A 20564-nucleotide genomic window follows, 5' to 3' on the forward strand; every position below is an offset into this window, starting at 1 on the left:
CTATAAAGTGCTTCTAAGTTTAATTGAATGTTGAATAGAACTGGCTACCGCCAAACAGATGTAAATGGACGTGAGCAATTGAAATTAAGTTATCAGATCTCAGAATCTGAATCAAAAAATGTTTCCTAAGAAATATATAATTTGCAATAAAGAAAATTTCTCATTCTGTCTTTAATGTTTATGACTTTATTTATAGGGTAGGATTGTATCCATTAAATAGTTGCGACAACATCCATATTAAGAAATATATATAAAGCACGTTTTTGCAAAAAAGCATGAAGTGCATGGTGAACTGGGGTGACAGCGAATCTCAAGGGCAAGGAGGAACCTTGGAGGTTTCAAGTCCAGGTTCAGGAAAAGCAAACAGATATGTATGGCTTTTAACCTAAGGCGTTAATTAAATATCTGTGTTGACATTTGTGGCACAGGGAAGATATGGTTCCATACCGGATGTTATGGTGATTTGTGGATAATCGACCACGGTGGGTTTAAAAGAATCTGTATGCTCTCTAGCATTGATACTCGGGGAATAGTAGAGTCTTTACAGTGTTCTTGCAAAAATTACATATAGCCTCTGGGCTATTGCATAATTCTGGCAGAACCATATGAGCACACCATTTTTAGGTCGAGCCTAGACGAAAGCAAAAGCAAAGCTTTTGCTGTCTAGGGCTCGACAACTTATGTTATCACTCTGGTGGGGAATGTGGACAGCAGACTGACACGCACTTCTCCTGCCGGAGATTTAACCTCGTGGGCGCGCACGGCGCCGTGCCCCTCTCGTGCCTCATATTCCCGTGCGCAAACACTCACACAGCTACACTCACGCATGCGCACATACACAGCCACACTCATACACAGACACACACACACACTGCATACACACACGCACCCCCCACAGACCCATGCGCGCGCACAGACAGAAACACGCACAGACACACGCGCGTACACTAACCCCCCCCACCACCACTCACCGGGCTCTTTCAGCATGTTGCGTGTCTCCTCCGCAGCGCTGGTCTTCACCCGGGCCCCCTCCTGGGACCCGGGACTTCAGATGCCGCACTCCGCTTTGGCGCCGGGACTCGGAGCGCGCATGCGCGGGCAGCCCCCGCCCTCTCACTTAGCCCGGGCTGCTTTCTGTTCTGTGTTGCTGGTTTTTTTCTTCTCGTTTCTTATCTTTCCCTCTCCGGCGTCGCACAGAGCAAAGGGTGGAAGTCAGCCGGGTAGCTCGCGAAGTGAAGACAGGAGAGGTGCGCGAGCTCCAAACCCATTGCAGACAATGGCTGTGACAGAGCGCTTTAGGAGACATGGGCTGTGAACGCGCCTGTCTCCTCTCGCGCTCTGCCACGCTTTCACTTTTGCGATGGCACCTGGATAGGCCATGTGCACGCTATATCTTACACCCGATACCAGCAGCCATGACCATTGAGCCCCAAGACGGGGACTGCCCCCAGGGAGCCCAATGAGACAACAAGCTGACACTGTGGCAGAGAGCGGCCGATATACGGCCCGGCGCTGTGATGCTGCCCCGAAGCTACAGATTCAGGGGCGGCCGGCGGAGGCTGGGGAAAACTCGCATGAAAGGCAGGAGCGGATATGTGAGGCGTGATTGACTTTTCAGTTTTACCAATGTCTGCATGTTTGTGTCTCACCCCAATATGTAACAGGCTTGCACCGGAGGGTGACCAGTCGTCCCTCGCCCTGGGGTGCTTTGTTTTTAGCCAGTGGTCCCGTCACCTCAGGATGAACCATAGACAGTATGTACACACAGTTCGCACTTCCGGAGAAATGCTTCTGTATGTCATGTCCCTAAATCCACATACCCACCATAAAGGGCCAGACACCATCTCCACACAGCATGTATATTAATACTGACTTAAGTGTCCATTGCGCCATTGTCTTCACAGAGGACCTCACCAAATCTGTAAACGGGCTACAAAGGAGCAACCAGCTGACAGGACTGGCACCCGGCGAGGAGAAGCCCACCTCGGACAGAGCTGGTCATTCAGAAACCGAAAGCACTGGCGAGACGTGAGCAGCCCTCGCTGAGCCCGGGTGGGGGAGAGGGGGTCTGCACTGCACATAAATTCCCCCCAGCCAATCCACACAACTGGTAGCCAAGTAAACTCTCTACAGCGGCATTTGGCACGAAACGAGTGTCACAAACTAGGCGCATACATTCCCTCTCAACACAAGAGCACTCAGTCTGTCCCCCCAGGTGAAAGTGTGCACTCTTCTAAAATACAAGCCCACGCTCCTTCCGAACACATAACCACGCGCCCTGCATCCACACTCGGACAAATGCACCCTGCTTCACAAGCTCGTGTTTCCCACACAAGTTCACGTGCAGGGCCCCTCATTCCATGCAAACATGCACAATGCCGTCTCCACAGAAGCATGCACTGCCCCTTGCAGTTGTAAACTCCACAACTCATAGCTGTTGCAAGCCGTCCTGTCAAGTGTCGTCCCACTCGCTCCTCTTCCCTCCTTCACACCATTTGTTTCACGTGTACATTTGCCAGTAAGTTCCTATGGACAGCCTACTCAGCCCATGCACATTGTTTCTTGATAAGACGCTTGGGTAAGCATGGACTACAAACACACAAGCAGAACCACGCTCTGACACATGCGCACTCCTCTTCCTGAACACACAGATGCAGAGCTCGCAAGAAGACCCTCGTCCAGCAGATCCGTTCTTTTACTTTGCATTCTGGGACTTGTAGTCCTGTACCTATAAAGAGTAAATACAATAGGCCACCTGAAGCCTATGATAATTGCCCAAGTGTCTTCAATTTCAACACCACACAAGATCACTAAGAGTGTTGTCATGGAATCTTATGGCACAAACCGCACACCATATCCCAACTGCAAAGCTAATGACAAAAGACGCACCTCTCAAACACGTGGGGCTGCTGTAAGTCGCAAGACCAGCCATTTGTCCAGACGTGTGGTTTCCGTTGGTGCAACAGGTGCAGGGGCTCCGTGGCCCAATGAACCATGAGTATTGCTGTATTTCACAGTTTAAACATCGGCGTGGGTGGTGGCCAGTTGGAGTGGGAAGAGATGGGGTGATGCATTTGACTCGTGGTTACACTCACTGCAGATAGCCAATAGTTACTAGGAGGAGCGGCAGGTAAGACACGAATATTATATATATATATATATATATATATATATATATATATGATGCAATTATCCAAGCATTAACCGCCTCCACCAAATCGAGAGCTGCGTCGTCACAGTAAGACTCCTTGGATCGAGTCTCTTTCACTCCATTCTACAAACGACCACGCCATGTGAGATTATCCAAATTTTCTTTATTTCTGCCGCTGCCAAACGCGTTTCGACTACACAGTAGTCTTGATCACTGGTTACGGTTAGGAAAGCGCGCGGCCATTTTTAAAGAAAAGTAACAGTTCATACTATGTTATTAACATCACCTGTCAACTGACAGGAAAGACAGACTTTAACTTTTCTTTCTATTGCGTGTTCATTTTTTTACGTTAGCTTCAACATAATTTTATACATTTCTTCAAAATGCATAGCAATTACCGGGTAACTCAATTCATGGACAACCTTATGCTTTCGATAAAGTGCTAGGTGCGAGTATTTGTAATTTTCAACTCCCTTGTGAAAACTTTATCGACAATGACGCGCATTGACATAATTGCGCTTTGTATTTACAAATTGTGTAACCTCGGTCAATGCCATTCACAAGTTTAAAAGTAACGCCCATGTGGGCTTAGCCTGAACATCTATTGAATTTCATTGTTCATTACCAATTATGCTCACGGCTGCAAAATACATGTTGAGTTGCTGTCTCGCACCCATCTTAAACATTGCACAAAATAAATCTCCAGTGAGCAAACATACCTGGTGTACCATACGTAGAAAGGAACAAATAATATGTCCGATCATTATAATTTATGTTGACTGCCAACTGGAAATACATTATGAAAAAGTACTGTCCACAAAATAATAATCATGAGCAAAATTAATTTTCAAATGTGTTAGTTTAGCAGAAACCACTTGTCAATCACCAGGAGTTAATATTAAAGATGTCTATGTAAATCTTCTTCAATATTAAGACCGTTTGGCTGCTTGGTATTCAACTTGATTATATATTTTGACTCTAGTTTTCTTAACTTACTCAGTCTATTGCCCCCTCTTTGGCTGGCTGGAATAGAGTCAATTACACAATATGTCAGTCCTTTGACATCCTTATTGTGCATCAATTCGAAATGCCTGGCTACAGGATAAGCCCTGTCGGCATTTTTAATTGCACGCAGGTGCTGTAAAATCCTTTTATAGGCCTCGTTGATTGTGCTGCCCACATACCGGAGCCCGCAGGGGCACTCGAGAATGTAGATCGCATAATCAATTTTGCATGTATATTTGTTGTTAATCTTTTCCATTCTATTGGAAAGGCCCAATCTGTATTTACTGCAGTTCACACCATGATTACATGCCTTGCACTTTGTGCATTTCACAAAGCCACTTTTGTCTAGCCAGGTTGGGGTTTTTTTAAGCAGGTTGCTTACCAAACAGTCTTTGAAGGATTTAGCTTTTTTGAATGTAATTTGTGGTTTCTTGGGGACTTCTTTCCCAAGCACAGGGTCGTTTTTAATGCTATGCCAATGCTTGTTGAGTATTCTTCTCACCTCAACATGTTTACAAAATCCTGTTATGAATCTGCATTGGTTATCATTTTTGCACTCTTTTGTGTTACCAAAGAGGATTTGTTCCCTCTTCAGTTTTGAGGCTTTCTGTATTCCTTCTGCTATCCAAGTAGTGGGATAGCCCCGTTCTTTAAATCTAGTACTCAAGGTTTCAAGTTCTTTCTCCGTTTCCACAGGAGTACTACAATTGCGCATGACTGAGGCTCTCCCCATACGGTATGCTACTCTTGAGGGCCATAGGGTGGAAGTTTTTTGCGTGCAACAAAGTGTTGCCACTGGTGGGCTTTCTGTAAAGTTTAGTATGAATTCTGCCTTGCTCGACATACACTGTTAAATATAGGAAATTGACACTATCTTTACTGATGGTACTTGTGAAGGATAAGTTAAGCTCGTTCTTCTGAAGCTTTGATATAAAATCTTTGGCTTCCGGTTCAGATCCTTTCCAGACCAAAAATAAATAGTCGATAAATCGACTCCAATGGATGATATTTTCATCCCACTCCTTTTGATACTGCGTCCGGACCACCTGCTCCTCCCACCAGCCCATATGCAAATTCGCATAGCTGGGGGCGAAGCAGGTGCCCATGGCAGTACCACACGTCTGATGGAACAGTTGACCATAAAATAAAAAATAATTACTTGTCAAACATTTTTCCACCATTCTGAGGAGCATTTGTGTGCGTGACCACAAACTAATGGCTCTTGTACCCAAAAAGTGTTTAACGGCACGGATGCCATCCTTGTGCCCAATGCTGGTATACAAGCTGGCCACATCGATAGTAATTAACAGATAGTCATCTTCCCATGGTGTGTCGTATATTTTTTTCAGGAAGTCCCCAGTGTCTAACAAAAACGATGGTAACGTCTTTGCCAAGGGATTCAAAAAAGAGTCAACAAATTTGGAAGTGTTTTCTAGTGCCCTGCCTATTGCTGAAATAATAGGGCGTCCTGGGGGGTTGAGTAAATCTTTGTGCACCTTTGGAATTAAATAAAATACAGGTGTGGTGGGCAAATCGATCTTCAAATACATATACTCATCATGTGTTAAAAGTGAAGAATCGTACCACTGTTTGAGCTCAGCGTTGAACATTTCATGACTTTCTATCATTATCTTTTCCTCAACGCGAGTATAGCAACGTTTATCATCAAGTTGCCTATATGCCTCAGATAAATATTTCATTCTGTCCCAAAGGACCACATTGCCCCCCTTGTCATTACGCACTATGCAGTTATTACACTCTAACAGTTTTTTAATTAAAGCATAATATTCTTTTTGCTGTTCACTGTTTGATTTATTTGGATTTATGTCCTTACCCAACTTCTTTAATTCATTTAGGACCAGTTCATTGTAAACGTCAACAGTGTCTTTAGTTGATGATGGTGTAAAGCGTGACCTTGGTCTAAAAGGTGTTGGGGCATCTTGATATATATATTAATTTCTTCTTCCCGGGCAATGTTGTCCGCAAAGTCCTCAGGTTCCAAATTTTGTGCTTCCATGTTTGTTGCTCTTAATGCCATCATTAAATCCATGTCCTCCACCCTTAGGTTGTCCTCAATTGCAGCACCAGCTAGGGGGGCCTCAGAAGTCTTTTGCCTCGGGTTTACAAGGAAATGTTTTTTAAGTTTGAGCAGTCTTATAAACGTAAAAAGATCCATACGAGTCTGTACAAAGTCCATGTCAGCTTCTGGGCAAAATGAAAGGCCCAGTTCCAAAATCTTTTGTTCTCTTTCAGTCAATTGAATGTTAGTTAAATTGATGATAGTCATATCATTGGTGGTATTCTTTGTTACTTCGCCTGTTTCTTCTTCTGCTTTTGATATCCTCTCCCGGCGCTTTGACCCCTTCTGCCGGTTTGCCCTCTGCCTTTTCCTCCTGGCGGTTCCGAGTTTGCACTCTGTGTTGGTGGCCTTTGACGCAGATTGTAGCGTCGCTCCACGTTTAAATAGCCCAATTCATCTATCACGGATGGTATCACACCCGGCATGGGTCTGTTGGTTTCTCCTTCCGTGTCATAATCAGAGCTTGTGACACTGCTTAAATCGGATGCAGGTTCCGTTCCTGTTCTTGATAGGGTAGCCGATTTCGCCTGTTTTTGTTGTCTGATGGCGTCGAACTTCTTGGCAAAGGGGTATATTTGCCCTCGTTCGTAATCTTGTTTATCACGCTGGAACTTATGTGTTTTGCGATCTTTTATTGATATTTCCAGTTTCTTAATTCGTTCCTTACTTTCGGCTTTAAAATTTGAAATAGTGGTTTGATCTTCTTCTTTACTTAAAATCGTTATGGATTTGTTCTATTTCCTCCAGAATTTTTTTCCTATCGATATCGGCATATTTTATGAGAATGCCTAACATTCTCCGTGAAGAGTCGTTGTTATTTGCTGCCCATTCCTTCAGTATTTCCGGGTTTGGGTCTTCGTAACTCGGCGCAATATATATATATATATATATATATATATATATATATATATTTTTTAATCACAGAATAACATGACAAATACCGAAGGACAAAGAAAGAAAACAGGACAGGATTGCTTCCGACACCTGGCATGGGAATTCGAGGGGTCTGGGTGTGCATGCAGTCTCTGGGGCACACAGAAACTGCTTTCCTAAGAGGCACACATGTGTTCACTCTTTTTCATACACAGCCACACGTGCATACATACAATCTTTCCACGGACACTCAAACATACACATTCACGCTGACTTCACAAGCGCACGCTCTCCACTCACTTCACACACACACACACACACACACACACACACACACACACACACACACACACTTTCTTCCACAAACCTGCCTTTCCCAGCTGGACATCCGTGAATGCACTTTTTACCCCCAAGCATGCATTACTACAAAAAGACATTGAACAATGTTTTCAAAGACACCGACGGATTGCACTCGTGGGACCCGAGGGGGCTTTTGCCTTCTTAAGTTACTGACGCGAGCCCTGCGTTCCCGGCCGTGCCTGGGAAATGCTGTCTGCCTATTTAACCAGCACATCCCTTTATTTACTTTGGACAGAAACTTAACACCTTGCCAACTCCTATAAAATGTGATTTATATTTTGTTTTATTATTATTATTTGTATACTACACAGTAAATATGGCTTCTAGGCGCTTTCAAGAATAGATTTTGTACAATAAAAGAGCTAAGCTTGATGCACCTCCTACAAGCAAACAAGCATTTGCAATGCAATAGGTCTCGCTTTTGTGAGAGTTTAAGCTATTAGCATTGTAAATGACAATGCCCTTTATTTATGTTTTAACCAAACATAAACAAAACATAAATAAAAGGTATTGTCATTTACAATGCCAATAGCTCAAACTCGCGTAAATGCGAGACCTATTGCATTGCAAATGCTTGTTTTTATTTCACCTAACCAAGGACTTTATTGCCATATCCAATTTTAAAATTGATAGTACCAGGTTAAAACTGGTTTTCTTTTTAGTCCAAGTTGATGGCCACAACATAAGCGGGTGCATTTTGATGTAATCAGTAATGTAATCAATCCAGACTTAGACGTGGTACAGGTAAGTCAAAGTGCTGAAGTGTACTGCCAACAACCTATTAAAAAACTGCATTCTCAATGTCATGTATATAAAAATTGTCATGCACACCCTAAAGCTTGTCACCATAGATAGCACTCAAGAGACACTTGTCTTTGTATACAGTCACCTGTTCTTCTAAAGGTGTTATACCCAGTTTCCATGAAAACAAACACCTCAATTATCCTAGAAATCTCAACTGACCAAACATGTCCTAATGGCTTCCAACATCTTGTTTCATAGAACAGGACCCCCTAAATATCGAACAAGCATTTGCAATGAAATAGGTCTTGCATACACAAGAGTTTGAGCGAATGGAATTGTAAATGACAATTACTTTTATTTATGTGTTTTGAAAAGTTGCAAGCGATGTGTAAATATGCACTTTTTACTAATAGTCCTCGCTTTCGAGAAGCAAGGCTGGTAGTAATTGCCTCTTTTACTGCCAGCCTAGCTTCTCGTAAGCAACAACTATAAGTACAAAGTGCATGTTTACGCACTGCTTGTTGGTTTTCAAAACACATATATAAAAAGCATAGTCATTTACAATGCCAACAGCTCAAACTCTGGCAAAAGCGGAACCTATTGCATTGCAAATGCTTGTTGAGCTGTGAGAGAGGCGGCAGCAGCTATAGGAAGGCAGTGACCGTGAGGCCAGACCCTGCGTCTCAAAAGCAGGAGGGAGGAGGCAGCTGCAGCCAAAACAGTCTTTGGTTTTTTTTTCTTTTTTTATAGTTTTGTTTTCTTGCAAGGAAATACAGCAATACATGAATAAAAAAAATAAAAAAATCCAGCTTGAATACATACAACATACAAGACTAAAAATTCAAACAGTATAGTTAGATCCAGTCAGCAATAGGAGCCCAAATTTTCTCCCCCAAAGCTCTTCTTTTGATCCCTTTTAACCTTTAAATAGCAGACTCGATATTATACATAAATAGTTTTTCACGCCAGGTACAAAATGAAGGCGGGTCTGAGTTAATCCACTCCCTAGTAATACACGCTCTGGCGACCGCCATACAAATAAATAAGAAGTAAGTTACTGGCTTTGATCTGGAGTGAGTAAGCTCAATACCCAATAACACCATCTCGATGGTTACCGTAATATCACATTTAAGAACAACAGCAAGAAAGCTTTCAATTTGTTGAAAAAAAAGCCCTAAGTTTGGGGCAGAAAAAAAACATATGCAGGTCATCAGCTGCATATAACCCACAGCGACTACAATTCGTTCCAGTGGTCGTACTCCACTTAGCAACCTTACTTGGGAGTGTAATAAAGGTTATGTAAGCACATAAAATGCTGAGACTTCGTCATCCCTGTAATCAAGCATTCTGAAGCACACTTAACGGAAAACAAAAATGTCAATGCCAGGGATACCTAATTTATTAGCCCATTTCGACTGGCACTGTTCCATATCATCCCCACATTCTTGAATCAGGCTTACGTAAAGAGGACCTATAGGGGCTTTTTTCTGCAAAAGTTCTAATAAAGGAATTTTTGTCATTCTAGCTGAAGTAGTGAATGAGTAACTCTAAAAAACTACGGATCTGAAGAAATTTGAAAAAAATCATTTCTTGCCAAAGAAAAGTTGTTCTCTAGTTCCTGGAATGAAGTAATTTGACAGTTAAAAAATAAATCGCTTAGTCTTGTGGCAGTGGAGTATACTCCCAGCATCTCCTTTACAAATGGGCCCTGTTGCCTAGCGTTTTGCTCTCCCGAGCAGAGTGCCAACTGAAGTCGCTGCTGCACGGTGCCAATAAGAAACCACACACAACATCTGGCCTTAAGAAACATCTTAGTAACTTTTAAGAACAGCAAGCAAAATGGCATCTATCCCATCCAGCGGCTCGCTCGTTGCAGTCCACGACTACTACAGAAGACGTCTGGGCTCTACTTCCAGTAACAGCTCCTGTGGTAGTGTGGAGTACTCTGGGGAAGTTATCCCTCACCACCCAGGTCTCCCCAAAGCGGATCCTGGTCACTGGTGGGCTAGCTTCTTCGGAAAACCAACCCATCCGGCCATGACAACTGTGTCGGAGACCCCAGAGAATTCAGGAACATTCCGGGTGACCAATGGCGTGATCACGTGTGGTCTGGCTCAAGAGGTAATGAGGAAGCGCCATGCCAGTGAGCCCAGTAAACCATCTGAGCCCCCGGCGTGAACAGGCCCCGGCGTATGTCCCCGCCGGTGCGTGGTTGCCTGCTTCCAAGAAGAACGCTAGGAGACAGCGCCCATTGTCCATTCCCTCCATTTCTTCCCTTCACCCCCCCCTCCCCTACCCCCGCCCCAAAACCCCTCCTTTTTTGTCTTATTTTCATGGCTGCTGACATGTAGAAGTAGTTTTTATCATGATGAAAATCCCCACCGTTATTGGTTTCTTACCATTTTAAATAACTAACATTTTATGGTTTTTATGTTTTTTTTCTACTCTGGCCTGTGTGGCCTTGTGCTTTATACATGTTGAAAACTAATAAAAATGTAAGCAGCCAAAAATAAATAAATAAATCACCCAAATATCGTAGTCCTTTCTGCTCCCACCTATAAATCGTTAGGTCACAAAAAAATAGCTGGCAGAAGTCCAGGCGAAGCTAAGGGGGTATAGGCATTTAATTTGGATAAGCCCAAATGCTTTCGTACTTTTTGCCAAGCTCCGAAAGCTGCCTTCAACGTCTTATACTTTGTTTTTTTATGGTAACTGGGCTCAACAACCTTAAGAAAACTACCTTTCACTTTCTCACCCATAATCATTTCAAATATCGTTGGAGTTTGACAAACAGGTGTTTACTCTGTCTCCCATTATAAGAGGACTAATAAATTGAAGTGTAGCCGCTAAGTAATAAAATAAGAAATAAGGGACATTCCATCCCCCACACATTACCAAGTATCATTTTCTTGAGGGCTTTACGATGGCGTTTATAGCCCCACAAAAACCTGGATGTAGTCCTTTTAAGTTTTTAAAACAGAGAGAGTGAAATTCCAGCGGTATAGTACGGTACATATACAACACTTTTGGTAGGATCAGCATTTTTAGGGCTCGCCTGCTGTGCGCATGCGCACAGCTGGCAAAGCTCTAAAGGGGCTTATCCACTGGCGATTTCTTCGAGTGCATGTGCGCCTTTTAGGTCATTGCGCAAGCGCAAGCCCTAAAAAGCACGTGCACAATGTCACCACTTTAAACTTTCCCTTCTTCTCATCAAGCTGTGTTTGTGTCATATGTAGCCGAAAGGCAACACACATGAGTGCTTAGATGCGGTACAGTTCGTAGTGCGTGCTATACAAGAACACACAAATTCGCATCACATGAAAGACCAAACAAAGCAAACGAACTACAGAACTAGGACAAAAAGTAAACTAAACACGGGACAAATGACCATGTCTTCGTGCTGCCTGTTTGCACCACTATCCCCCGTCCCCGTAGGTCCCCAGTCCGCTCACCTCCTCGCCCGGGCCCGAACACAAATCATTGGGGCATTCTTGTTGCCGGGTGAAATCTGAAACCGGACTGTTATTACATTTAAAGAGGCACAGAACCATGTGGAACTCCACTATTATAACTCCATAGCACCGCAGTATATATCAGACCGAATTGTCGAACTGCAAACATTCCCCCTCATAAAAGCCTGGGATTCTTTGAAAGCGCGCGCTCTTACCACAGAGAAGCGGCAGCTGGAGAAGTCTGCAGCCTCCCATCTCTCTGCGGAGTGCCATCCTGCAAGTCCGCTCGGCTATTAGCCGGGGCCAGCATTTAAATGAGAAATTAGGCGAGCGCAGAATAACAGGAAGCGGCTCCTTTCCTCTGACAGGGCTGGGATGGAGGACAGAGTCCGTGTGAAGGGCGACATTACTCACCGCTGCCTTGAAGCGGACCTCCCAGTGGGACTCGGCGCTGCCCACTGCTGCACACAGTTGCACCGGCCAAGGTGCGCTATTTTTGCTTTCGGTATTTTTGGTCCGTCACTAGCGGAGAGAGAGGTGTGCGCGCGGCTCTGATCTGTCAGGCAGACCCATCTTCGTGTTTGTTACGGAATCGCAGTACATGTGTGTATTCTAAAGTGGAAGGGGAGGGGCGTTATCCCAGGCACTTAATTGGGCAATAATGCACTTTTTGGTTGTTAACACTGTACACAGATCAGGGATCCTGACTCATGACTGAATAACAGACATGTTTTTTTTGTTTTTATTTTACATTTGTCGTATGTACCATCATCTCTGCTTTGACTACCCTGATGACTAAACTTAGCACTTTACAAAACAAACTTAATACGTAAATCTAATTGTTGCTACAATTTATTCGCTAAGCAGAGGCATCCTTTTTAGGTGTCACCTAAAGCTCCCGAAATACCTGTTGTGTACAATACCAATGCTTACAGTGCACTTTGGGTCAGTCCATTTCCCCATTGGTTGGTCCTTATCTCCTCCATTCCCCCCTCCCTTCTCGCCCAGCCCTTTGATGCTCTGCTGTAGTCGCTGCCTCTAAACCGGTCGTCCCTTCTTTCACCCTCTCGCTTCCCCCATTCCTCTCCATTGACGACCTCCCTCATGTGTGAGTGCTACCTAAGCTTGTGGCCTGTACCCGTCATGTCTCCCTCCCTGCCATACACTGTTTATTTCCTGCATGCAGCAAACTTGTGACACACACGAACCCTGGCCGGAGCGGGATCCAAGCTCAGTCACACTCCACAATGCGCTCACGCGTTCTGCAATCTGCCCACGTAGAAATTAACAAGCAATGAAAAACTTTCGTAAATATCACAAGATAAGGGCTCCTCCGGCTACACTCGCAGTCTAGCAAGGTGAGCGCGAGAGCTTCAGGGGACCCATACTGAGCACGTCCGGATAGAGGGAAGGGAGCACCGGAAGACGCATTATTTCAGAGTTTGAGATCATATCAGAATGCACATTTATATCAGACTGAGTTCATGATGATTCATAGCGTGAGATTATATCAATCACAAAGTGAAATTAGTTTCGGGTTGAGGCTTTATTATCCAAAATATTATTTTATATCGTCATTTCAGAATATTTCTATACTAATCTGGGTATGGGGTAATGTTCATTTCAGAGCACAAAAGTATATTTCTGTGAGATTTCACTATAGTGTGACGCTGTCAGGAATAGAAACACTGTATAAATAATACAAACAGATTAGCTACTTCCTCACCCACCCAGAAAGTGCTAAAAGCCATTGTTATTTGTAATATCAATACATCTAAGTCACGTAAATACAAAACATGTTGCATTACAAATGCTATAGGTGTCACATTTGCAAAAGTTATAACTATTGGCTTTGTAAATGACAAAGCTATTAATTTAGCTATTTAAAAAAATAACACATAAATAAATAAAATGTCATTTATAAGACCAATAGCTTAAACTTTCCTAATGCGAGCCCTATTGCATTTCCAATGCTTGTTTAAATGTTGAGTCTACCATACAATGATAGATGTAAGTGATCTAGGCGCTGTAACATAGTATTAATTTGTGCTATCACGGGGTTTATGTTAAGTTCCGGTATTTTCTCTTTGGGCAATGATCTCTTAATACCAAAGTATGTGACCTCTGAAATGGTAGAGATATTCGGAGGTGGGTTATCCCCAGAACATAGGATCTGCGTTTTCTCCAGGTTAAGTTTATAACCGGAGAATGATCCAAATTGTTTAGCAAGGTCATTAATTGCCGGAAGAGCTGTCTGGACATCGGTGGTGGTTATATCACAATATCATCAGCATAAGCCAATGCTCGGTAGTTGGTGTAGGCTAAATAAATAGGTCTGATCTTTTGTTCCAAAATAAAGCGGTTAATTAAGGGGTCAATATAAAGTGCAAAAAGTAAAGGCGAACAGGGACATCCTTGACGGGTGCCCCTAGTGATTAAAAAAAAAGGGGAAACTTGGCCATTAATTCGAATACAAGCTTTTGGAGCGGTATACATAGTTTTAAGTGCCGTTAGGAAACCTGGACCTAATCCCTTACTGGCCAACACGTCCCACAGATAACCCCAGGCAACCCAGTCAAAGGCTTTTTCAGCGTCTAAAAATACAAGTCCGACATTAGACCGGGTTGCCTGGGACCAATCAAGGAACGTGATCACCCGGATAGGATCCGCAGTGTCACGGACAGCAAAAAAAACATGTTGATATTTGGAAATTAGCCGAGAAATAATATTGGATAATCGTGAGGCAAGAATTTTAGAGAAAATTTTACTGTCGGCATTTATAAGTGAAATGAGGCGAAAAGATGACGGTAACAAAGGGGGTTTGCCCTTTTTAAGAAATACAGTTATTATAGAGTCATGCCATGACTGAGGAGCAATACCTTGTTGGGCTCTTAAAAATAAATCCACCAGTTCTAATCTTAGAATACCACGAAAATGCTTAAACTCCAGGGGAATAGCGTCAGGACCTGCAGCTTTTTCAGAAGCTAAAGACAACAGTGACGGCTCAATTTGCTCCCAAGTAATTGACAGATCCAGCTTCTCCCTCTCCTGTGTAGGTAAAATACCATTCAGAGCAGATTCAGTAAATTGAGTAATCCGGTCTGAACAATCTCCTACTACATCCTCTGCATATAATTTAGCATAGAAGGCACAGAACACCTTAAGTATATCTGCAGTTTTGTTAACAATCGCCCCTACATTATTATTAATTTTGTCAATACTAGCAAACACAGCTTTCTGCCTTGCCCTCTTGGCCAGATGTTTTCCTGAAATTTCTCCTACTTTATAAACCTCCGTTCGAAAAGCAGCAAGTTGTTGAGCAAACTTTAAAGCAAATCCTTGATGAATCTTGACCTTAAGAGCCAGTAGATCCTTAGTAATAGTGTCTGTGGCTAGTCCCTTGTTACAAGCCTGCATGAGCTGAATCTCTAACCATCTCAGATTATTCATTTCTGCTTATTTCTTTCGAATCTCCCTCTGTTTTCTTATCGAGTAGCTCAGGGTTTCTCCCCGAACCCCACACTTAAATGTATCCCAAACTACCTCTGCAGAAACAGATCCCCTGTTATTAGCAAAAAACTCAGGAATCCAGGTATTCATATGCTCAACGTAGGATAAGTCAAACAGAAGCTTACAATCAAAAGGCCGGGGGCTGGATGGAATGTTTAAGTCAAAACTGAGAGTAATGGGGTTGTGATCCGCCAAAACAGTCTTTGAATGCACAGCTAATGAGGCAAGATAAAAGATTTACAGCAGAGTTCTGTCAATCACAAACACTGGTCTCCAGTGCTACACCTTAAACAAAGAAATAGTGACACAAGCTCTGAGTAACAACACATGTAACAGGGGGGGGGGGATGGAAGAAGCTTCGAAAATGGGAGGAGCTTTTGAAGCCCATATCCTGAATGCGCAAGCGCTGCCTAGGCGAGACCTAAAAATAGGAACTGACTGGATCTTGGTGTTATTGACGAAATAGGCTCTGGGTTTCACCCTCTTAGGGCCATAGACTATAATCTGATATTTATACTGGTTAACAGTCAGATCCATGTCTGCCATGAACCTAGAGAACAGATTTAGCAGTTTCTGAAACCCTTTGGGGGTTCTGGCCAGATGCACTAAATCCTACCAATAGAGTACAACTGGAATTGGGCAGATGCCTACTCCGGGTACGACTTTACTTGAACTGACCAAATGTTTCTCAAGGCCACTTCAATATCTGCTCCGACCTATGCGCGGATCTGTCCTGCTCGTTGCACTTAGCCAGATTCAGATCACCTCCCATTAGAACATCTTGGTCCGGTGTTTGTATGAGGTCTGCAATAACTGATTTTTTCTTGAACTATGGTCAGTGCATATACCATTGTCACTGTAAAAGGGTACTCCTGTGGGAGCCTGGCTCAAAACCAAGGAATCTCCAGCAAGTGTGTAAATGTAAATTGATACTTGTATAGCGCACTACTCACCCGCAAAGGTCTCAAGGCGCTTGTACGAATACTGCTGTGGAACCCATCCTGGCTTTCCCTGTGAGGCGTCCACTCCTGGGCACCCCCAAGGGGAGGCCAGGCATTCTTAGCGTTGTGGGGGCCGTTGTGGAGATTAAGCAAGCTATAGCCCAGAGTTGCAGAGTGGGACTCCATGATTGGAATAGGCACCCAGGCGAGAATTATGAGGTCCGTGGAATTTTGAGCCCAAGACCCGTTGAGGCGGGGAATTGAACCCTGGTCCCAGGCTAGACCTCTGCATCAGGGTCTGCCGCTCTAATCATTGAGCCACACTTCTCCACTGTGACAAGGATCTCATCTTTTAGGGCTCCCCCTCCCATACTGAAGGCTGACAATTCTTGGTAAAGTGCAATCTTATTACCTTCAAACTCAATCTGCTGCATGGTCCTAGCCACTGCCATGATTTCTTCCTATTGTTTTAAGTAGTGAAGGAAGGTCATCAGTAGGGGTGGGCTTGGAGTGGGGAGTTCTGGCAAAACTCTGCCAACCGCCACATGGAGTTTTTATTCAAGGCGGCTCAACAACATTAAGTTGATAGGCGCAAGCAGGAATTTGCATCCCTAGCCTGATTTAACAGGCCACTACCGCTCGTGTTGAAAAAGCTGCAGCTCGCAGCGAAAAAGCAGCAGCTAGCGTAGAGAATTTACTTGAGCAGCAACAAAAAAATGCAGCGCCCTCTGGTGCACCGCATGGTGCCACTCGCAGAACATGGCACTGGTGCTGAAAATATGCACAAAGTGCCAAAATAACGCTGCCCGCAGGACTGTGGAATCTCGCAGAGGTGTTTAGGTTATGTTAAGTTACATACATTTGTAACGCGCACAGCTACTCAGGAGTATCCCAGCGCGGTGCCTAGAAGGTATGGAACAAGAATTAGACAGATGTGTTTTTAGTTTCCTCTTAAAAACCACTGGATCCTGAATAGAACGCAGGACAAGGGGAAGAGCAATTCAGGCCACAGCAGCCTTTACTGCAAAGGATCTGCCCCAAGACACTGAAGCTTGAAGCGGGGAATCTGAGTAAAACATAGGGACGAGGAGTGAAGGGGGCGCACAGGAGCATAGAACAAAAAACGCATCTGTAGGTAAAGAGGACCACAACCATGAAGGGCATGATGGGCCAGGACCAGCGATTTAAATTTTACTCTTTCCGCCACTGTGAGCCAGTGAAGGGATCACAACTGAAGTCGGGCACTGTTCCCAGCCGAAGTGCCCAGTAGGAGTCTAGCTGCTGCGTTCTGAACCACCTGTAACTTCAACAGGTAGCCCGGAACGCCAGCAAAAAGGGCATTGGCATAGTCCAGCCGCGACAGGATCAGTGCACAAGTAACAGTTTCCCTCGATGCCGGAGGAAGAATGAGAAAGAATGAGAGTTTTGAGAAGGCCAAAACAGCAGCCGGCCAGTTTCGTAATGTGTGTTGAAAAGGAAAGACCCTCATCAAACCATACCCCCAGATTTTTAGTGTGCTTCCCCATGGAGGTAGGCAATGGAAACTCAGAAGGCCAAAAGGAGCTCTCGCAAGTTAGGAGGGAATTTCTTAAACAGAATCTGACTTCTCTTCATTGCACTTGAGCTGTGCACCTGCCAGCCATTTAAAAATAGACCGTGTTGATCCAGAAGCACAGAATCTGCATATTTTGTCCCAAGTGAAAAGAAGCTGGCTGTCATCAACATAGGCCATCACCTTGGCCTTAAACTCCTCCGCCAGATGTATCAGCGGAGTCACAAATATTAAAGAGAAGGAGGCTAATGGAGGATCCCTGGGGAACTCCTGTAGTCACTGGCTGAGAGGAGGAGGATGATGGTGGGAGCTCAACTCTATCCTCCCAAAAAAAAAGACTTAAGCCAACCCCAAGCGGTACCCGCCACACTTATCCTGGCCAATCGTGCCAGGAGAAGTAAGTGCTGGACAGTGTCGAATGCTGACAAGAGGTCCAGCAATATTAATGCAGCACTCCCACCGGCATACACGAATGGCCTCTGACACCTCAACCAGAACTGATTCTATACTATGCAATGCCCGGAACCCTGATTGGGCTGGATGCAGGAGTGCCTCCCTTTGCACAAATTCCGTAAGCTGTATATTAGCTACCTTCTCACACACCTTAGCCAAAGCAGGAAGGCAGGAGATAGGGCAATAGTTCCCTGGTCGAAGGTGGTCCAATGACGGCTTTTTTTTTCTTTTTCTTTTTTTTTTTTTTTTTTTTTTAGAAGTGGCAAGATCTTAGACAACTCCCAAGCCTGTGACACCACCCCTTTCTGAAGGGATATATTAATGATGGTATTCACTTCTGTGTTCATGGTTGCTGCCATTACTGGCAATAGCCTAGCTGGACAGGGGTCCGAGGGTGAAACAGACTTTAGACCCTTTAGAATTTAAGGATTCCAGGGGGTCAACTGTCCTAAATGTGGACAAAGAGTGGACCGGGTCAGCAAATTGTGAATCCACTGGCACCCCAATGCTGCTGTCGCAAGTGTGAACGCCGCCTTAATAGTCCGGATCTTATCCCTAAAAAAACGAGAGAGTATTACACCAGGTAGTCGAAGACGGCGGGCGATACGTTAGCTTGGGCCAGGGGAGCGGTAAAGCTCTGAACGATAGAAAGGAATATGCTTCTTACCAGTATGCATCTGTTCTTGGCATGTAGGGCCGCTGACATTCATATCTGTGCATAGATCGCCACCTAGTGTTAGTCCGGATGATTGCACCCTGTTGTCCTGGAAGAGTCTTCGAAGTATCACGAGATAGGCGACTACAGTGCGCATGGGCATCTTCTCCATCCTCAGATTGTTTTTCGCCATTGTGGCAGAGATGGAGATAGTAAAGGAACAGATGGCCATGCCAGAGATAATGCTGCAGCTGCTACAGGCATCGGGGAGGAGGGCGGGTGATATGAAGGTCAGCAGCCCTACATGCCAAAAACAGATGCATACTGGTAAGTAGCGCTTACTTGTATTTATGGTTCATTAATTGAGAGCCTTTATTATTAGGCTGAGCGCTCTCAGTAAATGCAAGTTCTGACAGCACTACTGACAGTGGTTCCAGTATAAAAATGTGGACACGTGGTTTCAAAGTTTACCAATATGAGGCTATGCATAATGCTCCCAGAATGCTCTATGATTAGATGCAAATTTTTGCAGAAGCTTGAAAGCAAGATTAATGATTTGCTTTCGCTATAAAATGTTCCTAAAAAATGAAAGGAAATTTTTTTTTTTTGCTACACTACTGTAAAATTTCAGGTACCATTTCTTTGCAGCATCATTTAGTAAAATCTGTTGATGCATGGTAGGTTTTCCCCAAAATATTCATATTAGAAATTAAGTGTAACCAGTTTCAATACGATTTTGGGAAACAAAAATAAACAAGCAATGGCGAAACCAGTAGGTCTGAAATGGTGGTCAGCTTTTTAGTTTTGGCAATGCGCGAGTTGTTTTGGCATGGTTTATGTAAAACCTTATTGATGTGAGAGCTGCCAGATCCTCACCATTATAACCAACATTGGCAAAAGCAAAAATAGTTTCTGGTCTCAAAAAAGCATGCACTGCCACATTAGTTACTGGCACTGAATATAACTACTTTGTGTGCCGATATGCTCCTTGTGAAAGAGCAGAATGCAGTCACTCACCGTGAAGCCAGCCGATACAGAGAGAATTTTAATAAACACAAAAAGTCATGGTTAACGCAAGACCAAATTAGGGGCCCACTTTTTAAAGAAAGTCTCAAAAGTGCACCCTTAGTACATGTCCTTGAAGTAAGGGCAGCTATATGGCTTTCATGAATTCAAGAATTTACAGCAGTTGGGCAAGAAATAGTACTCCTAGAAAATATTTGCGAACTGCATTTTAGCATGAGCAAATGTGCATGTGTAGATTTGCTCTTGCGATAACCTGAGAGTTTGCAAGTTTATTTTCCCTCCAACCACTTTATTTCCAACTCTGGAAGAAGGTTTAAATCTGCCATTGTCAGGAGTAAATTTCCAATATTTCTCAGTATTGGATAAGATTAGAGAAGCGTTTTTGAAAACCCTTAAAACATGCAAGTTAGTAGGTTTGCATAGACTCAAAAGGACACTCCAACCCTGGAACTATTTACCACTACCTTCAATCCCAGTATTTAGATCTGCGGAAACGTAGCAGCATAAAGGGATTGCTAGTATTCAAAACACTACTATGGTAGGTGCCCTGGCATAATCATAGAGGCTATTTAAGAGCTCTTATATAATGAGATTGCTGCCATAATTTTGCGCAGCACAACATGGCACCAAAGGGACAAGTGGATTTTGTTACAGGACAAGTAGATTTATGAAGCAACGTGTCCCATGGACAAGTAGATATTTTAATAAATTCCACACCCCTGTGTCCACATAATAAAGCAGAGCTCTCTTTATATCCAGTGT

The 20564-nt window shown here is 43.8% G+C and overlaps 1 protein-coding gene and 1 pseudogene across 1 annotated transcript in view; one reads left to right on the plus strand and one right to left on the minus strand.

The window, feature by feature from the left end:
* The window catches only part of PPM1G (protein phosphatase, Mg2+/Mn2+ dependent 1G), a 177391-nt gene that overhangs the window by 102104 nt on the left and 54723 nt on the right, over nucleotides 1-20564 (minus strand). The gene's annotated exons all lie outside the window — the stretch shown is intronic.
* LOC147709647 (pancreatic progenitor cell differentiation and proliferation factor A pseudogene) lies at nucleotides 9874-10513 on the plus strand (annotated as a pseudogene).

The sequence above is a fragment of the Lissotriton vulgaris genome, chromosome 6 (assembly GCF_964263255.1).
Source record: "Lissotriton vulgaris chromosome 6, aLisVul1.2, whole genome shotgun sequence".
NCBI lineage: Eukaryota > Metazoa > Chordata > Amphibia > Caudata > Salamandridae > Lissotriton > Lissotriton vulgaris.